The following is a 5,524-nucleotide window of genomic DNA, read 5'->3' as shown; positions in this document are numbered from 1 at the left end:
GCTACATCGTTAGCCACACAAATTAAGGAGAACGCAAATGCAGACCAAACCCGGACCGGACAGCCGTAGCCGAAGAACGATAAGAATCTAATAAATTATGAAAGCAGACTCTGTAACTTTGCATGCATTAAATACACATTCAAAACAAACGCATTTGAATATCCAATAAATAAACCATATCGGCAAACAGAATAGCACGATAATGGTGGTATATGCATTCTCAGTCCGAATTGCAAATAAACCCCCGGCTGCAAAGTTGAACGGAAAAGAAATCGAGCCGCAGGGTATCAAATCAAACCAAAACCCAACATATAACCGCAGTATTATAACTATAATACAGCAACTGGTTTGCAGTGAGTCTCGTAGCGTTAACGCAAATGCATATGAAAATGGATAGCTGTATAATAGTCATTTTAAATGGAAAGAAACTCAGCATGTTAAACTAAGAGACTGAAGATATAATTATAAACTAAGAGACTGAAGATATAATTCGCCGAGAGGGCTGTAATGTGCATATGTGAACAATCCAAGCTTAAAAAGGGTTAACCCCATTTATACAGAAAGTAATAAAACCATATATGACAGAGTCAACTTCAAACTTGTTCACAATAGTTGCCGTAAACAAAAGGAGCCGAATGGCCTAAAAGTTTAAATGAACATGCTTAAATGGTCGAACTCAGAATGCTGTGCTTCCCGGCGTTTGGGTCTCGCCTGAGCAAGGCTAGAGGTCGATTCATTGCCAGAGAACCCTGGTATATGCAGAAGCCAAATCGGAATAGTCATTATCTGACATCCCTGCTCAAGGGAAGTCGGATTCAGACTTTGATTTGAGTAATGAGAAGTGCAATAACCAACAGTAATATGCCTACCTGGTTCAGGGCGGCCGACGGCATTGCTTCCAATGTTCGACGCCAGCTTCTTACCTGAATCAGCAACCCATGATTCGTTAAACCTTAGAACAAAATGCAGTATGGAATTGTGGAATAATAAACACCAACACTGCTAAGTAATAACTGGAAGTCATGACAGACAAGGAACTGTAACAATTTAGAAAGGTAAGGTAACAAGGAATAATATCGTTCGTAAACATAGAAGCTGTGAAAACCATAATGGACGCATACCTGAATCGATACAAAGCCTGAACAGTAGCTGTAGATCGCATAAGAACTATTCAGGAACTCAAAGCTCAGTAACTCGTCACTTGACCAAATGAAATAATGAAATCCGAAAGAAAAGGGATAGGTTTATAAACCTTCCATAACTATGACCGGTTCGTGGCATGTTTATCCTCCGTCGATCTGCCATAAGCTTTGTCCACCGTTCGATGGCCAGTTGAAACGAGCGCGAAAGCAATTTCACCGAGAAGTCAGACGGTACCACCTCGAGCTCCGGGAGCACATGGCCAAGTGCCATCGCACCGTCCACCTTGCCAAATGGACGACGCAGGTTTGAGCAGTTGGTACCAAGTGCAGAGGCCGGACGATCGTGTTGAATGCAGGTAAGATCGGATATGGAAAGATCCGAGTGGTAGCTGTTGCTAATTAATGAAATTGAATTCTGTGCAATGTATGTAGGCCGAAGGTTTCGTGGTGGCGGAGATTTCAAGGGGCTATGTAATTTACGCCATGCATATATACATAAACATTTGACCTTAATCAATCAACCGAAGACAGTGCAGTGTGTAACCTTTATATATGCCTCACATGAATGTTATCATATTTAATTTAGGCTGCCACTGTATATATATATATATATATAGATCCGTTGTTTATGTTAACAGGTTATCGTTTAATACCAAGTAGTGTGATTTACATGTTTTTGATATCGACTAATGTATTTACCATAGTATAATGTTAAGGTAAAAGATTGCCATGTAATATAAAAAAAAAAAAATTACTTAGTATAGAAGAGCGTGACAAATTGGTATCGGAGCCCAAGGTTTACAACTCTGTGACCTTTGGGAAATTTTTTTTAAGATTACAGCAACCTGAATATAAACAGTATGATGGTAACAGTTCAGCAATGTACCAAGATAAATTAAATCTGTTTAATAAGTTGTTCTGAAGCAGGTAGTAGCGGAATGAGAAGAGCAAACAGTGCTCCTTATGGGAATCCGGAACCTCCAGATAACATGGAACAACCTCAAAGGAATTCTGAGTTTTGGGTGCAGCTGGGAGCAGCGGGTCGCACTACTGACTCAACGCTTTTGAGGACATTGCAGGAGCTAAAAGATGAAATGGCTCAGCTGCGTGCAAATAATGCAAGATTGATTGTTGAACAGGAAAGGATCCTGAAAAGCTTATCTGATAAACAACATCAACAGCAGTCACATCCGAGGCTAGAACAAGCACAAATAACAGATGAACAGAGCTATCATACTGAGCAGGAGGAAGCCGAGGACGGAGGAGAGACGCGAGGAGAGAAGTCTGTTAACGCCTCTGACTATCAGACTCCAAAAAGACCCCGGATGGAATTACACGGAGAATTCAGGAAGATTAAACCACCTCATTTTGACGGAGAATCTGAAGAAGCTGTAGAGGCATGGCTGATTAATATGAATAAGTATTTTTAGGTATATGAATATGATCATCATCTTAAGGCAAGGCTGGCTATATTCCAGTTGCAAGCCAAAGCCACGCTATGGTGGGAAGAGGTCAAGATGGTGCGGGGAATAAGCGAACAGAATGTGACTTGGGAAAAGTTTCAAGGATATTTTAAAGAAAAGTACCTGACAGAACGCTTTTATGATGAAAAAGCGCGAGAATTCCATGATCTGCGGCTTGGGCAGCAGACTATTGATGAATTTGTAACTAAATTCACATCCCTGCTTTGCTACGTTCCCTATATTCGTGAAGGAAGGCTAAAGTACAAAGATTTGTTAGTAGCTTACCTCTGACAATGCGAGAAAGGATAAAGTTCGATAATCCGAAAACCATGGATGAGGCAATTCGAAAAGCAAGACTGTGTTATCAGCAGAACAAATTGAAAGGAGAAAATTCTGGAAAGCGTTGGACAGATAAGCGAGGCAATAAAATGCATATGGGTAGTAAAGGAACACGCAGCAGTTTTCAGAAAGGATTTTCAAAAAGAGCTAGCACTAAAAATCCAGCAAAAACTCGGAGCAGATTCAAACCTCCTGCAGAATCCAAATACAGTGAACAAGTTAGATTGGACAATGAAGGCTCAGCTCGGCCACCTGTTCAGTGTTGGGGTTGTGGCGGACCCCATTATATCAGAAACTGCCCTCATCTAAAGGACAGCGATCAACTGTCTCAGATCTACGAAGCTTCAACAGTAGGAGATGTGGCTCAATCCATGCCCAGAATAAATGCAGCACTGGAGGATCGGCAAGCTGATTACCAGCCAACAATGATAGAATTCGAAGGTAAGATCTTTGATAGAGTTGTTTCTGTTTTAGTAGATCCAGGAGCTACTTTAAAGCTATATAAGTCCTAAAGTGGTAGAAAGCTGTGGTTTACAAACCACTAAATTTAAAAGTCCATGGTTAGTACAGCTGGCCACTGGGACCAAAAGACGAGTACTAACCAAAGTCAGCAGTTTCCCATTAAGGTTAGCTGGCCAAACAATAACAACCGAGTTAAATGTACTCCCTCTTGGTTCCTATGACGTGTTGATAGGAATGGACTGGTTGGAACGACGTTGGTCTGTAATTAATTGTAAAACAAAAACAATCTCCTACAGAGATGAGCTGGGTGTGGGAAAGGAGATTCAAGGCATCCAGAAACCAGTGCAGATTCGACCGATCACAGCCTCTCAGCTGGTTAAGTGTATCCGGAATAAGTGCCAGATTTATGCAGTACAAGTGGGGTTTGCAGATTCTGTGGATAAGGTTGCAACTGTTAAAGATATACCAGTAGTGCAAGAATTTGCAGATGTATTTCCTGAAGAGATTCCAGGGCTACCACCCAGAAGGGATTTGGACTTCACCATTGAGTTGATACCCGGAGCAACCCCAGTGTCCCGAGCACCCTATCGGATGAGTGTGCCAGAGTTAACTGAGTTAAAAATGCAGCTGCAAGAGCTGCTAGAAAAGAAGTACATCCGCCCCAGCGTCTCTCCTTGGAGAGCTCCTGTGCTATTTGTGAGGAAGAAGGATGGGATTCTGCGAATGTGCATAGACTATAGACAGCTGAATAAACTAACAGTCAAAAATAAATATCCACTACCCCGCATTGATGAGCTGTTTGATCAGGTGAAGGGGGCGACCATCTTTTCAAAGATCGACTTGAGATCAGGATACCACCAAATTAGAATAAAAGATGAAGATATAGCCAAGACCGCTTTTCGTACTCGTTATGGACATTACGAGTTTGTGGTACTGCCATTTGGGTTAACTAATGCGCCTGCAACATTCATGTGTTTAATGAATAGTGTATTTCATCAATACTTAGACAAATTTGTATTGATCTTTATTGATGATATACTTATCTACTCCCGGAATAGGAAAGAGCATGAGGAACATCTAAGGATAGTGTTGCAGACTTTACGGGAGCATCAGTTATATGGGAAATTCAGCAAATGTGACTTCTATAAAGAACAGATCCAGTATTTGGGTCACATTATTACAAAGGAAGGTATAGCTGTAGACCCCGAAAAGATTAAAACTATAATGGATTGGCCTACACACAAGGATGTAGCAGATATTCGGTCCTTCATGGGGTTGGCTGGATATTACCGGCGGTTTGTAGAAGGCTTTTCTAGAGTTGCTTTCCCCATTACCTCCTTGCAAAAGAAAGGAAAAGCGTTTAAATGGACAACAGATTGTTAGCGGAGCTTCGAACAGCTCAAGCATTTACTCACCACAGCACCTGTGCTATGTGTGGCAGATCCTAAAAAGGAATATGTAGTCTGTACAGATGCTAGTAAGGAGGGCGTGGGTGGAGTGTTGATGCAGGAAGGCAAAGTGATTGCCTATGAATCCAGAAAGTTGAAAGAACATGAGCAGAAATATTCTGCCTATGATCTGGAATTAACCGCTGTGATCCATGCCTTGAAGATGTGGCGCCATTATTTGGTAGGGAGAAAGTTTCTGCTATTGACGGATCACCACAGTTTGACTAGTTACTTTAGTCAACCCACTTTACACGCAAAACAAGCAAGATGGGTGGACTTTTTGGGAAATTTCGATTTTGAAATCAAGCACTTAAAGGGAAAGGAGAACAGAGTAGCCGATGCACTAAGTCGAAAAGTTCATTGCATTTATGAGATTGGTATCAGTCAAGGATGGTCCACTCTTGACCAAGAGATTGAGGAAGCTGCAGCGCAAGATCAAAATTATTTGCAAAAGAAGCATTTGGTGCAAAATTCAGATGCCCGTTCTATACAGCAAGGTTATACCTTGAATACGACCGGCATGTTGTGTTTTCAAAAAAAGATTTACATACCCAATCAGAGCAGTATTAAGGAAAAGATTCTGGATGAAAATCATAGAAGTCCTTATGCAGGGCATCCTGGTTACCAGAAATTAATCACCTCACTGAGAAAGGAGTATTACTGGCCAGGC

General features: G+C 41.4%; 1 long non-coding RNA gene across 2 annotated transcripts; it reads right to left on the bottom strand.

The window, feature by feature from the left end:
- Nucleotides 1-532: 532 nt before the first annotated feature.
- On the bottom strand, nucleotides 533-1,263 carry LOC149207192 (uncharacterized). 2 transcript variants are annotated; one of them, XR_016251987.1, is made up of 3 exons: nucleotides 1,122-1,263; nucleotides 870-923; nucleotides 533-795 (listed from the first exon to the last, which is right to left on the bottom strand). It is a non-coding gene; the product is annotated as an uncharacterized LOC149207192 (long non-coding RNA). The 2 variants fall into 2 exon arrangements; XR_016251988.1 differs by having other exon boundaries at nucleotides 533-749; nucleotides 1,122-1,261.
- Nucleotides 1,264-5,524: the final 4,261 nt, after the last annotated feature.

The sequence above is a fragment of the Pinus tabuliformis genome, chromosome 1_2, assembly GCF_031772625.1.
Source record: "Pinus tabuliformis cultivar Carrire ecotype Pingquan chromosome 1_2, CPIR1, whole genome shotgun sequence".
In the NCBI taxonomy this organism is placed as follows: domain Eukaryota; kingdom Viridiplantae; phylum Streptophyta; class Pinopsida; order Pinales; family Pinaceae; genus Pinus; species Pinus tabuliformis.
The sequence above is the reverse complement of the archived record's forward strand: the minus strand, read 5'-3'. Positions and strand labels throughout refer to the sequence as shown.